Source organism: Amblyomma mixtum, chromosome 9, assembly GCF_055824585.1.
Source record: "Amblyomma mixtum isolate Tamu chromosome 9, ASM5582458v1, whole genome shotgun sequence".
In the NCBI taxonomy this organism is placed as follows: Eukaryota; Metazoa; Arthropoda; class Arachnida; order Ixodida; family Ixodidae; genus Amblyomma; species Amblyomma mixtum.
Window position 1 is genome coordinate 88,423,905 of NC_143020.1, and position 19,076 is coordinate 88,442,980.

Sequence of the window (19,076 nt, forward strand, 5' to 3'; positions counted from 1 at the left end):
GGTTGTTCTCTGTGCGAACGGAGCGACCAACGAATGCCATGACGCCAATGCCGGAACTTGCTTTCAATTTCCCAATACAAGTTTTAGCGCTCGGTAAGTCCTTTTAATGCGTTATGCTCGCTTCAGCAGTTTTGGTCCAGCACGTCTACGTTGACGCACCTGTAGGGCATCTAGGGTTTTTTTTTCCAGAAACCCATAGCGCCAAAGGCATTATAGTGGGGCTGCAGGAAACAAACAAAAAAAAGAGTGCAGCTTCACAAGAGTGACAAGAAAGCATTATTTCATGTAACCCACAACACATCTTGAACGCACCTCTGCCATACAAGTTTCTATGCTTTCTGTAACATTGAAAGCCATCTGACTATACTTAATCAGCAACTTCACTACCTAACCATTATCCCGTGACCAGATTAACGGACGGCCTAACCATATCAACGAATACACCAATTTCATAAACCTTTTTTTTAATGCATCGGAAATTAATTTTGAGAAAAGAAATCACCGCTTCATTATGCTGACTTTCACATGACCGGTGCGACCTGGCTTTTATTACCGTGGTACACGTATTTCTTGCCGTTTATGAAGCATCGTGCGTGAGATTGACTTCTTCGACACTGATTTTCGCGAAACTTCCTACACTTTATTTTTCCTTGCGTACCCCTTCCCAAAAATCCTCTTAAATGCTAACTTTGCTTTCTTTTTGTTAATTAGCAATCCTTAAAATCTGCTTTTCAGCGTAGGAAGCGAAAATATTAATCGAAGGACGATCTCTGCAAGATCTGGACTTGTCCAACCTACGAGCACTTTCATTTTTACCGATTCAACACACGTTTGATTTACACGTATAACTGCGACAGATATAACGAACGCTCGGCTATTAAGGCGAAAGCCTTTAATGCCCCATACTGTTGTTAGCAGACGCGCCGGCAGCCGTGTCGACAGACGCGTCGGCAGGAATGTCGACAGACGCGTCGGCAGATTCGTCCGCCTTTCGGCGTCACTGCTTAATAGGCTCAAGGTTCCAGCATTAATAAAGGCGCATCTAGTGAATGCATGGGCTTTATAAATAAAATAAAAGGAGTAAAGTCAAGAAAAGGAAAATAAAAACTAAAAATAAGATGTGAAAATAAAAATAAAAACAATAAAATTAAGAATAGGAGCAAAAAATAAATAAAAAACAAGATATGAAAAATAAAAAAGTAAATAAAAACAAACAGTGGCCAGGAAATGCTTTCGCCTTGCAGCACTTTAGTGAGCCAAAGTGCCCCCTGATTTTTTCTGCATAATGCACTGAGCTAGAAGTGTTTGCCTAGTGCATCTGCTTGGTGCCGAAATGTACCGCCAGCAGTGATAACAAGAGGTAATGTACGTGCACTATGCCCTCGAAGTGCTTTTAGTGTACAGTACACTTTATGCGTATCTGCGTAAGAATTTACACAGGAGAGAAACGACTGCTAACTTTCCCGCTTGGATACATCGAGTACGCTTGCATTTGCTTTAGCTCGCTTAAAGTTCAAGTTGCCAACCGTAGAATTATAGCGAAACTTTTACAACGAATTATTTTCGTTCTCACGAGCTCTTCTGCAGTGTGCATCCTGCCCTGCTCTACGTTTGCTTTGTATTTCAACTGGTGTCTTTGAGATGGATTTCTGTGCAGCGCCTATAATACGCAGTGCGACCAAGAATTGAAACTCATCTATACCTAGTTATGAAATTGATGAAGATGACAATGAAGCATCTTTCGATCAGCAATCCGTTCTTTAAACATACTAGGATTATTTACCTTCGGGTTTATATTTTATGCGCATTTTAGAGATATAGGAAAGAGGTCACTTCTACAGAGATTATCTACAACAGCCCTCACAGTAGCTGCCAATAGCAAGGTCTATCGCAGCGCGTTAGCTGTGTGCTGCATTAAAGCATGTTGGTTCTCTTCTATAGAATATGCATGACCCAGATAACAATATGAATTTTTCGACTAGCGCAACTCGAGAATCGGTTCTAATACCTCCCCACAGTGGGTGGTGTGCGTGAATATCGCCGACCAACAGGAACGGCTCCGGAAGCTGGTAAATGAGTTTTTCAAGTTAGTCAATGGAAAGTTGATGATGTGGTATGTATAGGCAACATACGGTTATTACTCTACTACATGTTAGTGCTCGTATTGCCACTGCCTCTAAATCTGAGAGGCAATTGAATTCTGAAAAACAACAGCAACGACACCTGATGAGGAGGTACTTCCATGCCAGTCCTTCCGGTACACTACATATTTTTCCAGAAAGTTTCGTTGAGTTTACCGTAGGCAAACTATGTTTGGTTGATACTGCGCGAGTATTTCGATGCCAACCAGCTTCTTTGTAGCCCTCGGCAGTTCCAGTGCATAATGCTTTCGACAGCCATAGTTGTAAGCGAGGACGCGAAAACTAGCCGCAGTTATTCACATATAGCCGCATTTATTATCCTGCTAAATTGACAGACGTCTTCGGTTTGAGACGGTCTTGGAAAATCCGCCTCTATTTGGGGGACTCCATCAGCGTCTCCGACGCTGAGAAGCCTGGTATTACCTCCACTGGAGACGCGGAAGCAGATGTGGATTCGTCAAGAGGGAGAGACTCTCTCTCGCGTGCCTGTATTTTCTCAGAGCTCTGTGAAAAGTTGACCTCTGGGACAGGGAATGTTGGCGATGGTGTATTGCGTGCCCAGACGGCGCCCGCCTCTGCACGCTGCGTCAGCGTAGGATCTTCCGGAGAGAAGCTAGAGCTTCGTCCGGGCTTCAGAAAACGTTCTTTTCTGTAACCTTTATCTGGATTACTTTTTTTTTCTCTTTCTAGAACGCCTGACGTGTTTGTGAATGCGCAGCGTGTGTCCTGTGACAGTTGGGACATTCTGCTTGACCGGCACTGCAGTTATCAGTCAGGCGCTCATGGGCACCGCTCTTCGCATTGATGAGATTTCCACGGCATGTTTTGGATCCGTGTCCGTACTCTTCGTAGTTGAAAAATCTTCTCGGGTTTGGGATATAGGGACAGATTTTACAGTGGATGATTCCGATTTCACAGTATCTGGTAGACGGCACCGTTGAAATGTTAAGGCGATATCGGATGCCAACGCCTCTTCCTCGTTTCGCCTCATAGTGATGCGGCGAAGGGCAATCGCACCTTGATCTCGCCGCCGCGGTGGCCTAGTGGTTATGGTGCTCGGCTGCTGACCCGAAAGACGCGGGTTCGATCCCGGCCGCGGCGGCTGAATTTCTTTGGAGGAGAAATTCTAGAGGCCCGTGTACTGTGCGATGTCAGTGCACGTTAAAGAACCCCAGGTGGTCGAAATTTCCGGAGCCCTCTACTACGGCGTCTCTCATAGCCTTAGTCGCTTTGGGACGTCAAACCCCATAAACCAAACCAAACCAAACCTTGATCTCGGAAGCATATCAGGAGATCAGACCCTGTTTCGTGGGTCAGATGGCATTCTGATATACCACCTTGTACAGTGTTTAGATTCCGTTTGAGGGGTGACTGTCACCAGAAGGTGAGCAAACTGCTTTTGCTTGAGAGGATGTCAGAGTGATCTTCCTGCGAAACTTTAACCAGAAGGTCATCGGATGAAAGTGTTTCTGCTTTGTAATTTTTTCCTATCATTCTCTCTGGGGTTCTAGCAATAACAAAAACAGACACTGCAGGAACTTTGTCGTTATGTACTAGGGAGTGAGAATAACCGCATTTACAATGATTGCACCGGTATTGATAAAAACACTTATCTAAAGCAGCCGTATTACATTTCGGAGAGACTAGACAACACGAAAAAGATGAAGAGTTATCAATGCCGCATTAATGTATTTAAGTATTCGTTTTTCCTACCACAATTCTGGACTGGAATAAGCTTCCGATTGATGTGGTTTGTGCACCTGGTTTCCAAAGTGCTGTTGAAATGATAACCTGATGTATTTCTTCCAGGTCTCGTGCGTTTACCAGCGCTTTGCCGATGTGTTACCATTCATACTACTTGTGAACTCCTTTAGCCTTCTCTTAGTATGTTGTGTTATCCTTGCTGACATGTTTCCCAATATCTTCTGTGCATGTGTTATTGTATGTAGTAATATCCCCCCATAATGCCTCATGGGCGCTGTAGGTACTTGCAATAAATAATTAAAAAATATCAGGAAACGAGGAAAGTAGTCACAGTGCGCTCGATTTCTAGTGGAGCCTTCTACGGTGCAGTTCCTTTTCAGGAATTCATCAGGCTTTTTGGAGGAAGAGGTACTCATGCGATATAGGTATGCTGACGGTTCCTGAAATGTCGCCTGTGTTGCCCATTCTTATTTACAGAAAGGTCCCGGAGCCCCTGACTCGTAAACAGACGGGGAGCCCGTCGGCGGGAACTTGACCATGGCTCCGACCGCCGCCGTTCATGGTTTCTAACATTCACCTTAAAAACTATCGCCACGGTGCGGCTGACAGCTTCCGTATAAGGGGGCTAAGGGTCCGTGGTGGCACCAAGCACCATCACCTTGAGACTCAAGGTGCCGTTGCGGTGATGGGAGCGAGATGCTAAAGCCCCGTGCACGTTAAAGAACAACAAACAAACAAAATAATGTATGAATGAGGCAAGATGAACAACTAGATGGGAACTTTCACTCGTAAAAGCGATTGGAAGCGGCAGCATAAAATACCGAGGAAGTAATTTGTGAGGGTAATGAAACAGAACGAAGTTACTCAAATTTAACTTGATTATGACCAAATGTTTCGGAGAATCCCCCAAGTTGGAGTAGATTTGTAATAAGGGAGTAATTACTCATTGAGGTCCAAGCTTGCCGTCCTGGTTAGCTCAATTGGTAGAGCGACTGCTCCGGTGTAGCGGTGGTCCTGGGTTCGTACCCCGGACCAGGACGAATTTTTCTTTAACTACGAAGTTTCTGAGAAAGCTGTATAGCTTTCCTTTGTAGCCGTACGGCTGCGCTCGGGTGGACGTCAATGAGTAATTACTCCCTTATTAACTTGATTATGTTAGCTTATGTCGATTATATAAGCTGGATGATTGTCCTCTGCCGTTGGCGCATCTTCCTGACTGCCTTCAGGCTCGCCTAGCTCATTTCTGTCTCAAAACCTGCTTTGTGCGAACTATTCAAAGCTATCCTCAACTTCCGATTGGGAAGATATAGATTTGGGCACCTCTGTTTTTTTTCCACATCCATGCCGGTATTCCGAATTGGGTCTAAAAAGTACAACGAGAAAACCAAAGGAATGTTCAACACTCTAGCAAGGGAACAGCGGTTTGAAATTGGTGGCGAGGTGCTGGAAGTAGTAAGGGAATACGTCTACTTAGGGCAGGTAGTAACCGCAGATCGGGATCGTGAGAGGGAAATAACTAGAAGAATAAGAATGGGACAGAGCGCATATGGCAGGTTCCGTGTGGTAATGAATGGCAGTTTACAAATATCCCTCAAAAGAAAAGTATACAACACTTGTATCTTACCGGCACTCACCTACGGGGCAGAAACGCGGAGGCTAGCGAAAAGGGTTCAGTTCAAGTTAATGACAACGCAGTGAGCTACGGAAAGAATAATTATAGTGTAACGTTAAGAGGCCGGAAGTGGGCAGAGAGGGTGAGGGGATAAATGCGGGTTAATAACATCCTAGTCGAAATCGAGAGGAAGAAATGGGCTTGGGCAGGGCATGTTACGCAAATGGAAGATAATCGCTGGTACTTAAAGGTAACGGAGCGGATTCTAAGAGACGGCAAGCGTAGCAGTGGACGCAGTAAGTTAGGTGGGCGGATCAGATAAATAAGTTAGCGGGTATACGGTGGCCGCAGCTGGCAAAGGACAGGGTTAACTGTAGAGACATAGCAGAGGCATTTGTCCTGAAGTGGGCGTAGTCAGGCTGATGATGATGATGATGCCGGTAGCACGCCTGAACGATATTCTTTCTCGTGGCGTCTCACTTATCTAACTCGGCCACTCTGAAGACCCAGTGCTTTCACCTCTGCCTGCACTGCCCCGGAGATCATAGAGCCAACGATCCATAAAAACCATAAGCAGACTGAATGAATCTATATACAACGCATCAAAATGCGCAACCAGCACCAGACTCCACTTTATTGCAGCACACCCAGCAACGCAACGCCACCCGATTACCATCTAGAATAGCCATCGCAAACAGCGAAAGCGCCGCCGTCTCAGAAGCACAGGACAAGCAGCCTAACGCACCACTGTCATAACCAATGGCATCGGCAAATGCTGCTGACATCCTGCAACGATGTGCCTCGAGCAAAGGCCCTGTGCGCAGCCTAGCATCTAGAAAAACTGACACAGCTACGCCGACTGGTAAGCCAAGCACTCCTTCTTCCATGTTACAACCACGCACTACTACTACCATTTACGCAGCTCCACAATATCAACAACATATCCAACACATACCGTCAATGCTAGAATCTGATATGAACAAAACAGAGATCCCGTTAACGTGCTTTGAAAAGACTGAACCGACTTCACCGCCTGACTGACACTGCAAAGAAACTTGACTCAGCCAACTAACGCGACGAAACACGCCAGAGCATGCTTGAACGCCTTCTCCCAAATGAAAACTTTAGCTGCGAAAACATGGCGTACATTTCTCAGTCGCAAAAGAGGCAAGGAGAACACCTAGGAAACACGAAACATTTTCCGCACAAGCTCATACCGCTATAATGCTGGCACGCAGGACGTATTTCTCATACTACAAAGCACGCTTCTGCAGCCAAAGACAGCACAGACACAGGCACTTTTCGCAACAGACATAAAAAAGACCCTCGATAATGTTACACATGATCTCATACTCAAGTCCGTTCAAGACACACGATGCGGCCCCAACATGTACAATTACATACGCAGTTTTCTGAAAGGTAGGGTAGCCCTTTTCAAGGCAGCGCCGTCTCTCTCTCCTCCCCAGTCAACATTAGCCGTGGACCACCTCAAGGATCCATTATATCTCCAACCCTCATTAATATATGCCTGAGAGCTCTATCCACGATCTGAAACCGTCATCCCACATTCTACGCCGTTACCTTGTGGAACGAATCCGGATGTCCAGGGGACGTTGAAAGGACCCTCCAGGAAAGCATACACACCATAGTGGATCACTTCCACGTAACCGGATTCAAACCGTCAGCAGAATAGTCGGAATTCCTCCTGATGAATCGAATGCAATACCAAAACAAAACCACCGCCCTGTTACAACTCGGCAGACAGGTACCAAAGGTGACAGCGTGTAGAATACTCGGACTCCTAATACACGATTACGACAATACAAACTGCAACCCTGTACAATTTCAAAAACGTTTTCCCATTCGTACCGCACAGTGCGTGAGCCACATGACTGAAGGAGCACGAAACATTAACAACAACGGTTTATGGGGTTTGAGGTCCCAAAGCGACTAAGGCTATGAGAGACGCCGTAGTGGAGGGCTCCGGAAATTTCGACCACCTGGGGTAACGGAAAACAAACCATACGGTGCGGTTGATGCAGCGCCCAAACGCACTTCTTCGAACTACTTCTTATGAAACGATACTCGAGCAATGAACTTCACAGGATGAGAACGCAAGACAGTTGAAGCCAGGGCTACTGCGCTGCGAACGGAAATTCAGTGACCGCGAGTGGCATCATGCCTATGCAGCTCCAGGCTGATGACTGGTTATCAGGAAGTGAAAGCCGCGGTCATTGTCTCACGCCTCGATGGACACCTCAACCACGCCGTAGGGGAAGGTGGGAGTGAAAAAAGTAAATTAGCTGTGGTTTCACTACTGCTCAACCTAGAGAGTGAAAGCTCTAGTGTATCGAGTAACTAGAAGCGGCTTGGCGTCAGTAACGCTGAGAACGTTCCGGACAACTACCAGCACGGGAGCTCGTCGAAGAGGCTGCGTCTTCGTTCCCGTCCACGTCAGCGCCGTCTGCGGCGAGATCAGTCCCGGTAGGCACCTTTTCAACGCGCAGAGTGACGTTATGCTAGGTCACGTGACTTGCACTCTGTTATAGGGTATATGACGTCATCCATTCACCCATTGTTATTCTTACATTTTGCTAAATTTTTAAAGTCAAGCAGAAGGTCACATCGTGTTTAGCACTTGTAGTTATCCACTGCTATAGAAACATATCAACTCATTAATTGTTGCAATTAAATTGTATAATTAATGTTAATTAGGCAAAACTTCATCTTTACAATGATGCATTACATGTGGACATTGTTTACTCCAATGTATTGTCATTACTATACTATGACGTCATCATGGTCAACCACAGTAACTAGTACACGCCTAGATGCAATAAGACTAGCGATCCTGCGGCGCTACTCCGCGGCCAAGCGCGGAGCTCGGCGCTGCGACCACCTGTTTCCAGACGCATATCCGTTGTTTAGGCAGAGAGAAAAACAACTTCATTGCCATAGATTGGAGGGATTTAGGGCAGGTGGGCTTGGTGTGGCCCCCAGGTGGGGGCGACTTCCTGGGCCCACGAAATGAGTGCCAGTTGGATGCTCTTGTCTGGCCTTCTGAGGAGTTGGTTCCATCCTTCCTCGGAGGGAGCTGGCAGTAAGGTTCGAGGGGGCGGATTTCCCGCGCAACCCCAGAGGATGTGTGCCTGGGTGGCGATTTCTCCCTGGTATCAATTTTGGCAGACGGGGTCATATTCCCCGTCTGTGATGAGTGAAAGTCTAGAATGGCTAAGGATGGAGTGCGTCTGCAACCTGCGGAGCAAGCTGGCTTGCGCACGCCGTTGCTAACCGCCTGCTACTCCTCTCGAGGCTCCGGCGCCGTTAAGCTTTTGTTATAAAAGACTGCCGAGATCTCACACACCTTATCCGACGGTTCCTTAGCAAAAAAGTGTACGACGCCATAGCGTAGTGTGTTAGGCTTTCCACTCTGAGCAGTTTGACACGTTTAAACGCAGGGCAGTCTCCCATGCCTCTCAGGTGGGTGTGGGGGAAGGTGAGGATTCTGAGCACATGGCCACACCATGTCAAAGCCACAGTGCGGGCAGCGCCCATCTATGTACGGATCAAAGTGTTTGGCGATGGCAGAACAGAGAAGAGTTCCTGTCTGCACTGCAGGTGCCGTGGAGTTCGCTCCTCCGCTTTGCTCAGCCCCTTGGTAGGTGTTGGGTAGAGACGGTGGCTGTCGCAGTAATGAATTAAGATTTCGCGGGACCGCAGAAGCGGTTTATGAGCTACTCAGCCAGGAGAGCTAGAATGAGGAGCCCGGTGTGTGATCGCTCGGGCGGCCGCATCAGCGGCCTCAATGCCTCGTAGACCCTGGTGGCCAGGAGCCCAGATTACATTTGAACGAGTTGGATCGGCGAGAGCCCGTCTTACAATTTGGGAGGCAAGAGGTGATATTTCCACTGCAAGATAGCGTTCACAGGCCCGGCGAATGTCTGTGCTAACCGTTCTCGATTTTGCATCGGTGGCAGCGAGAGCTATTGCTATTTCCTCCGCTCGCGTTGAATTCGGGGCCCTAAACGATAGGCCATCGACATTCACTCCCCGGGGGACTACGACAGCCGTGCAGAATCCCGCGGCCGACGGCCCTGTGATGTCTGCGTAGTAGACGCCCTGTTTAGATTCATATTGCCTCTCAAGCGTGCGAACCCGGGCTTGTAGTCTGCCTTTATGTGAAGTCATGTCCATGTTACGCGGGAGCGGAGCGACACAGAGCATATGGCGCCACAGCATCGGCCTCTTTTGATGACGTCGACAATGCTGTCTCATGCCCGTTAGTGCCAACTTCAATGTAAACACTGTCGAGGCACAAGTGGATACTGTCCTCATTAGGGTCCACGGTAACGTGAAAGTTATCACCCTTAACATTAACCGCTAAGTCGGAATCGCGTAAAGGCCACGGCCACGAGATGCGAGGTGATGAACGCGTCCCTGTTAGCGAGGTAATGGACGTTAAATTTTTCCTTTCCGTTCTTTTGAAAAACAAAAAAGTGTATAAACGTTGATGAGCCATGTGAATGAGCCCGGAATGCAAAAATGAGAAGGTAATGAAATAGCGCTCCAATGATCTGTGCTGCAGCGGCTACGTGGATGTTCACGGTCGCTAGAAATCATTACAGCGCCGGGCAGCATCGCCCTGGCCACTGTGTTCACTCGCGCAAAGCGCCGTAGCGCGGCGGCCGCAAGACATGGACGCAGCGGGCAAAGCGAACGCCGCACTAGGTGTTCACCAGTGTCGTAGGCGTTACCGAAAAAAAGTAACTAAATACGTTACTCGTTACACTAACAAAAAAAGAACGCGTTACCGCCCTACGTTACCTACAAAAAAAGATAACGCATTTCCGTTACCGTTACCGAAAAAAAGTATCGCACGTTACTTTGCCGTTACTCCATGGCCATAAATTTTAATCAGTGGTTCCTCGCTGTAAGAACTCAAGATAACAATTTTATAAAGCTCATACTTCATATAATTCCAACTTCACAAAGAAAACATAGCTGAACTGAACAAATTTACAGTAATTCTGGTGTGCTTCTGCTTACGAAATTACGTGGAAATTGTGTAGCAATAACGAAATGCCTTAATGTCATAGTTCAGAAAAATATATTTGCGCACATAAACAATTTTTTTTTTCTTGAACCTGCATAATTATTGCAAAAATGCTGAGTGTTTGCGTCAAGGTGTTCAAGGTCAGCTTCGCTCGCAAAACTTAGCCGCAGTTGCAGATAGAAACAACTGGTTGACTGCAATCCCTTTTTCTGTGCTGTATCATTGTACTCTTTCTATGGCTCTCTTGGGGCCAACTTAAAGTGAACTGGCGACATTCATGAGTTTGCTCACAAGAGGGAACTGCTTCCACCAAGAATGCGAGAGTGTCGCCTGGGAACGATACATTTTGGTTGAAAAACAAGCTTACGCAGAAACTCACTTAAAGATTTCTCCAAATGGTTCATTGGTGGCTTGGCATGCGACCACTCTTTAGAGAGTTGTGTGTGTGGGTGGTTTGGGGGTGAATACAAGTGGGTGACTGCGTGTTCGTGCTTTCTTTTTTAGTTGAGTGCGTCGTCAAGGGCAGGTGTTTTCTGGCATGCATGCGAGCCGCAACAAGGGTCGTCGAGAGCACCGGTAGATTTTGTTTATTTGCACCATCATTTTCGGCGTTTTTTTTTTTGAAAAAGAGGCAGAGGGGAACAATTGAAATAAAAAGGAACTAGTAACGTGACACGTCACGTTACCGAAAAATGTTAACGTAAGTACGTTGCCCGTTACAGGTCCGAAATGGTAACGAGTACGTTACTAAGTTACCGAAAAAAAGTAACGCGTTACCGGTAACGCCGTTACTTGTAACGCGTTACCGACAACACTGGTGTTCACTGGTTACCGCTGACCACCCGACGGCGAGCGGCATCGATTTCTCGCCCTCTATCCTCGGCGCAAGCGAGCGGCAGTATCCTCCGGAGCTGCTTGTGGCCCATTCAGAGCGGCCTGAAGCATCCTTAAGTCCATTCACTTGGACTGCATACGACCAGCATACCTTACGGCACGGTTCGGGTGTCCACCGAGATGTGAGAAAAGCACTGCGCCATTTCCTTTCCCGAAAAGCGAACCAACCAAGCGCATGCCACTGCATGGTCGCGACGCCGAATGCACGCGCAATGTTGTACACAGTCCGAAGATGATTGCTCGAGGCCTAATCTAAAGTACTCTAACGCGGTTCAATATCGCAGGTAGACTGACCAATACGCGGGAGCTTAGCTAGACGCTGGACCATCACCCCACGGTACGCACTATCCTGCAGCGCCATTTTTACTGAAGAGCTTAAGTGAACATGAAAGCAGAAAAAATTTGGTGCAGTTTGGCCTAAACGACAGCGAACCCTCATGTTTCGTTATACTGTACAGCCGACGCCGATGAATATCCAGCAGGAAAGGTGCGCTTCTAAGCCGAGTAGTGGACCCCCTGGCATTCCAGGAAAACCAGAAATTCGGGTAGACGAAGGCGAGATTCCTCCTTGCCCAAGAAAGATTTGGATTGCACGAGCGATCCATACTGCGTGGCAAGGAAGCAAACCCGTTGGGGTGTGCATTTTTGACAAAGGCTCTACACCTTCGCGAACAGTCCCGAAAAAAGCGTAATCACCTGCGAAGAACTGCGATACCTTGCCAGCCTCCTGGTTTCTTCTGGCGGGTGCATGAAAGGCGCGGCAGAATGACAACGCAAAGGCCGCACGTTGGCAGCGATGAATAGGAATGCCGAGGGTGAAGATAAACGCCACTAAGCTTCTCTGTAATCTTATGATTCCCAACAGCGTTGGCAGTCCATCGCATCTACGATAACATGCATGAATGCAGTTCTGCTTCTTGAGGCGACCGAACTCAAAAGGAATAAAAAAAAATTACGAGTCCAAAAATCTTTTCTAACGCAACGATTCAATGCCACCTTGCGCGACATAGGATACGGTCATGTGTGCAACCGCCAAACTCTTGGAAATTTCACGACAAGGACTTAACTGGGACAACGTCGCGAAGGCTCTCTGCGTGCGCATACTAATTATTGGATGATAATTGCGATGCGTGCTCAGTGGCGTGCACTTAGAATGAAACATCAGATTTAGGCAGGTAGTCAGCAGTAACATCAGTACGCTCAAGTCTCGGCGAAACAAAGACCCTGCTTCTCAACATATGCGCGCTATTGCGAGCGATATGCAAGAGTGGTTTGGTTTGGTTTATGGGGTTTAACGTCCCAAAGCGACTAAGGCTATGAGAGACGCCGTAGTGGAGGGCTCCGGAAATTTCGACCACCTGGGGTTCTTTAACGTGCACTGACATCGCACAGTACACGGGCCTCTAGAATTTCTCCTCCAAAGAAATTCCAGCCGCCGCGGCCGGGATCGAACCCGCGTCTTTTGGGTCAGCAGCCGAGCACCATAGCCACTGAGCCACCGCGGCGGCGATATGCAAGAGTGAGTAACAGAACGCATGCAGATGCGACTCAAGCGAGCGCCGGTGGTTGAACTTAAAATTGAAGGCTTCTTCGATGTGGATGAAAATGGCTTTCGAAAACACAATCTTTTCTCCCTCAGTACCGGATAACAAAATGACTTCTTCACACAGTTAAAGCCTGTTTCACATGCATGCAAGCGAAAACGCTTGCGATTTCTGTCCCCGAAGCAGAAAAACGTGTTTCGAGCGGCCGCGACAGCTACAGGGGCCAATGTGACGATGTTCCGAGAAGTACGAAAGTTTTCGCGGCGTCGCGCCGCTCATTCGCTTGAAACATCCTTAACCTTCCCGGTGTTAACACCGGCAAGAACAACAGTGCTTCTAAATTGAAAACCTGCAGTACTCGCTGAGTGAAGAACTACGGCGCTTACTTCCATCCGTGCTTTCTAGAAGAGGCGAGCCGTGATCGCGTCAAGGCCTGAGTGTCACTTCTACATCGGCCACAGCCACGCGACCACCCTCAGCGGCATATGACTGTATCTGTCACTTTCTTTCACCAGTGCTTCTGCGATTTGGGCAACAAATCTCACGGAGTAAATATAGGTCGTTACGGGTTCTTCGCGTGAGCACTAAAAGCACTTTCTACGCTAATAAAATTCTCGATTGTTGCAAGACTCGCGTATTCAGCAATGCCAATTACAGAACTGACCAGATGCCATCGCACTTACCGCTCTTGCTGCTGAGGTTGAAGCTTTGGGGAAGGCTTAGTTCACGCAAACCGATCGTGTTCACACATTGAAGATATCACGCCAACAACACCGCACTTCGAAGACAAGCCGGCACTGGCACGTTGGCAAGAGTTCTTTCTTCCGCCGCAGAACAGAATATGCACCGTGAATGGCGACGGTCAGGCGAAAAGCTCACACGAACGCGACGTTGTCAGGCGCCGGTGGTAGCTGGAGCTTCAGAATTTTTCAAGCCATAACTTGACAGAAATGACAAACAGGGGCTGGGGTCACATTACGACGAGATGCATAAAGGGCGCATTAGTCCAATAATTAATGCCAGTTTCGAACTACGTCACAAGTAATTAACGAAATGACATCCGTACACCGCTGTAACGGCGAACCGCCGCCTTGTCTCGGCCAGGTAGGCTTAGGCCTAGTTTCGCTAATTCTCGTCCGCCGGGCGGGAACAAGCGGGAGGCCTGATAGCAGAGTTGATAGCGCGTGCTGCAGCTGAGGCCGCAGCGACTCTTTTGTTTTTGTGTTTTTTAGGTTTCAGACTGCACTGTTTTATCTCGGTTTGAAGCTCACGTTCAGTCGCGCTCGACTGCTTTGCTTTTTAGCAGACGGGAGCATACCAGTGCCACGTAACCTTTCCACCGCGATTGGAAAGACGGCAACAGAGCATGCTTGGCTGTCGCCGAAACTGCCAGTCCGCTTGACTGGGGATTCCGTAGCGTTACCATACTATCACGAGAACAGTGGCAGGAAGGTTGAAAAATATCCATTTCGACCTTTGGCAGACCTCTAGCTGTCGAACTACTATTTTCTAGAGTGAAGATCACTTTCCTTAAACAGTGCAACGAAGGTTAGGGGCCAGCTATGCGCATATATTTTTCCGCTCTTCTTGCGGAAATGAATTGCGGCAGAGCATTTGAATATGTTAACCCCCCCAAAAAAAGAGAAAGAACATTACTGCCAGCAGCACTAAACCTTGAGTAAAGCGTGTGTAGACACGTGCGTGGAGGCCGCACTTTTTTTTTTCGGGATTTTGACGGGGTGCTGTTCTTGCAAGAAAGCGTAATTTTTCTACTCATTTTTAGCGATTACAGTGTAGGCGAGATTATGCATGTGTATACTGTTTGTGCGGCCACCCTTGTTTTAAAACGATTCAGCGTGGGTCTGGGGGACCCTTTACGGAGAGAGCCCATTGAAATTATGGATTATGTGCGACGTCCAGCCAGAACTGCTTCCAATAAATTTATCAGACTGGTAGATCCCTTTATTGCCGAAGGTCGCGTCACCTCAAGTTGTTCTCACTTAGAATTAAAGCGAAGGCGTATGCGTATAGTGGTGGGATTTGTCGTTGGGCCATAATCACGGTTTGGCTGACGGTTCGAATCGGTGCTTCGCTCGTGGGACCCACGGCCGTAGGTGAGAGGAGGCTATCATCTGGCCCTGTTTTCCGCTCGCTGATGAAGGAACTCAGGAAATATGGCATCTTCATCATATTATGAAGAGTGCGTTGTTTGTTGCTCCATGTGGAATGTGCTTGACGAGGAAAATCATACACAATGTCAGCGCTGTATGCCTGCTTTCTTTCAGTTGCCCGGGTGCCATTTTGGGGGGAACAGCATTTACACGCACGGCCCAAACGCCGCTGTATACCGTATTCTGCGCAATAGTCACGAAGCTGTAAACTTATAATCATCGTCTCTTGTTATCGGCGCTGTTCTGCATGCAGAGGCGACAATACTGCGTGCGCACTCTGAGCGCATTCCCGCTTTCCACAACGTTCGTTGGGCAGATAGGTCCTGTATTCGCAAATATCTCATTAGCGTGAATTACGCGCCCCGAGATTCTAAGTAAGCAGCCTCCAAATGCAAAAACTACATTAGGAGAGAGACGAAGAAGAAAACTCGCACGATGGTATATTTTACGATATGTTGAGGTAGAGAATACGAGAGTGACTTCATATATCTGTATTGCTCCAGAGCGCTCTTTTATGTTTATTACGCATACTCCCTGTTCGACTAGCGGTCCTGTCCAGTCCGCCGCTATATAGGCGCTCGGCGTCACCGGTGACCTTCTCCTCAGGCGGCGCGTTTAGCCAACACCCTCTGAAGAATTTTGACAAGAGGGTGTTGGTTTAGCAGCAGGACCGTGCTACATTCATCCCCTCTCGCCACACTACCCTCTCTCCTTCTACGGTAACCATCCTTCTCCCCCTTCTTCCGGAGTAACTGCCTTCCAGGCGGTTCCCGTGGCAACCAGTCTCCGCTTGTGCCTTACGCCCACGCTTTTCCTTCCAAGGTTCTCATTCATCTTCGCGGCAAAAATGGCACGAGAGTTCCCAACTACGTTAACGGAGTGTGGCCACTGTTTATTCGATATGTGAAAATAAGGAGTTTCGCACTCATTGGTTTCAGCGGGCTGCCGGCAGTAACTGATTGTATTGCGTGCAGTGCACATGGGCATGCACCAGAGTAAGTTGGAAAGGATTACTGCGGGAAGCTAAGATATGAAAAGTTCACGACAACTGACGCAAACCACAGAAAAGGAGCCTGAAAGAAATGGAGTGCAGCGCATAGACGGCTGACATTTGCTAAGTGGGCTTGAACCCTGGTTCGTTTTTTTCGCTGGCGAAGCACGCGTGGAATATTCTCGATCTTCGTAGTTTCTTCAGGCATAGTCGGCACTAGCACGCGGTCGAAGCCACGGCTTATCTTTGAGCGCCCGGAACAGATTCGCCACTCGCACCGCGCGCGCCCGCTTGGAAGCGCGGCCCGAAGGTGAGTCTCCACTGTGAGTCTCATGCAAACTTTTGCGGCAAACCAGGCGCCCCCTACGATTTACATCATTGGCAATAAACGTTTCCACCACCACCTACGTGTTCATGCGTCAGCACATTGAGAGGCGCGCTGACCAGGCCGCGGTTCAGAAGACGCGCAGATTCGCGGCGGCGGTGCGCGGAGGCAGACTCGCCGGAGGAATAGACCGAAGAGCGCAACAGCCGTGAAAGAAAAAAAGAGGAGAAGGGAGAAAAGAGCGGAGGAGGAGAGGCGGCGCTGCGAGGAGGGTTCTGGGACGCCAGTGAGGAAATTGCCCTTAATTTAGCTTACCGTCACAGCACCAGCTGGAGCACTCCTTGTATCATATCAGATCGTAAATCGTGGCCTGCAAATCATCTGGGTGCTATGCATTGCCACGTGCTTTTCCCATGCCATCTGCGTGCACTGACCCCTTTCCACCTTCGGGTATAAATAACTCCGATCAATCGATCAGGGCGTTCACTGTTTCTTGACAACCTGGCTGTTCACTTTTGTCGTCCCACTCAAGGACGATACATGGCGCCAGAAGTGGGATGCAATGGAGCAAGTAAGGCAGTCGGAACCCCTGCGTTTGACAACGGACGGAGGACGGAATTGGAAGCTATTTCGTCGGAAGTACGAATTTTTTCTTCGAGCCATGGCATGCGATGACAAACCAAGATCAGAGGCATCAAAGACGGTCCTGCTGCTCAGCGTTGCGGGTGAGGAAGGCTTGGACGTTTTCAACAACTTCGTGTTCACACGAGAAGAAAGCGAGGAAGACTGCGCTACCGTGATTTCAAAGTTAGAAGCGTTAAGTTGCTGCCCGACATGACAGCCAGTTCGGTGATCGATAGATTCATCATCAGCCTGACTACGCCCACTGCAGGGCAAAGGCCTCTCCAATTAACCCTGCCCTTCGCCAGTTGCGGCCACCGTATCCCCGGCACCTTCTTGATCTTATCCGCCCACCTAACTTTCTGCCGCCCCCTGCTATGCTTGTCTTCTCTTGGTATCCACTCAGTTACCCTTAGGGTTGGTTGGTTGGTTGCGACTGAGAGAAGGATGAAAATGAAAGTGCACGGGCCTGCCAACTGGCTCAAGCCGAGCCACCACCGCTGCCACGTGCAGATAGAAGAGAGTTGAAAGATAAGAGGACAGAGCAAAGACGCGCGTCGCAACAACCGCGTCCGCCGGAACGGACGCTGGCTGAAAAATACAGATACACGGCCGCAGCCCGATGGCTGCAAACCGAATGCCACAGATATATTAGCTACCAGCGGTTATCTTCCCTTCGCATTACATGCCTTGCCCAAGCCCACTTCTTTCTCTTGATTTCATATAGGATGTCATTAACCCGCGTTTGTTCCCTCACCCACTCCGCCCGCTTCCGATCTCTTAACGTTACACCAATCATTTTCCTTTATTAGCTCGCTGCGTTGTCCTTAGCTTAAGCTGAACCCTCTTTGTTAGCGTCCCCGTTTCTGCCCCATAGGTGAATACCGGTAAGATACAGCGGTTGTAAACTTTTCTCTTGGGTCTTGGGGGGTATATGGGTAAACTGCCATCCATGATCTGAGAGAACCTGCCATATGCTCTCCGCCCCATTCTTATTTTTCTAATTATTTCCCTCTCATGATCCAGAGCAGCTGTCACTACCTGCCCTACATAGGCATAATCCCTTACTACTTCTAGCACCACGCCACCCATTGCGAACTGCTGCTCTCTTGCTAGACTGTTGAACATTACTTTCGTTTTCTGCATGTTAATTTTTCCCACAGTTCAGCATTGACCAGTTTTTTTCTTTTTGCACGGCTTTATGATTGCAAGCATGTTAAATTTAGCCAGGAATATTCCCAACCTAACGGGCTTGCAGGAAAGGGTGTGCAAATCGTGAAGCGGATTCTGACGAAATCGAAAGCGGCAAATGAGTGTTTCTGGATGGACATGTTGAATCACAGGGCCAGTCCCACCGAAGATGGCCGGTCTCCAGGCGAGCTGCTGCAAGGGAGGCGGCTGCGCACACCAGTGCCGGACTTCAATCCCATGCAGACACACAGCCGGATAAGTCGCAAGGAGTGCGCTGTACCTCGCCTCAGCAACTTGGTGCGTTTGAATGGAAAGTCCTGGGCACGGAAAGAAAACGTGATTGGACCGGTCCGGCCACGAGCCTTTTATGTGCGCACAGAAAACGGTGCTGCTCTTCGGCGCAACCGGCGGCACCTTTTGGCAATGAGGGAACGGTGTCATATCAGTTCGTCACAAGGGCTGGAGACAAAAGTCACTGCGCCTACACCGACAACACCGACGCTCTCGTTGCAGCATAAAGAGGCATTGGCAACGGGCAATCCGGCTTAAATAACTCAGCGGCCATCGGACCAACCACCGCGAAGGACGACACAACAAATGCGGCCACTGGAGCGTCTGGGTTACTACCAGCGATTCCGGCAGACAAGCCAACGATGTCGAGTTTGGTGCTGAACAGTTGAGCCGGAGGATGTATCATACCAGATCGTGGTCTGCAAGTTATCTGGGTACTGATGTGCTCGGGGATCGGGACCAGGGTCTTCACCGCATTAGGGCGAAGCAAGCAGACTACGGAGAGAAGCCTTCGGGAGGAATAGCAAGCTTGAAGGTT

General features: G+C 48.6%; 1 long non-coding RNA gene across 3 annotated transcripts in view; it reads right to left on the bottom strand.

Annotated features, from left to right (window-relative positions):
- LOC149330047 (uncharacterized) overlaps nucleotides 1–13,783 on the bottom strand; it is a 77,294-nt gene extending 63,511 nt beyond the window's left edge. For all 3 annotated transcript variants that reach the window (XR_016285653.1, XR_016285654.1, XR_016285655.1), the window contains exon 1: nucleotides 13,632–13,783. This is a non-coding gene — a long non-coding RNA (uncharacterized LOC149330047). The remainder of the gene's footprint in view (nucleotides 1–13,631) is intronic.
- Between the last annotated feature and the right edge of the window lie 5,293 nt (nucleotides 13,784–19,076).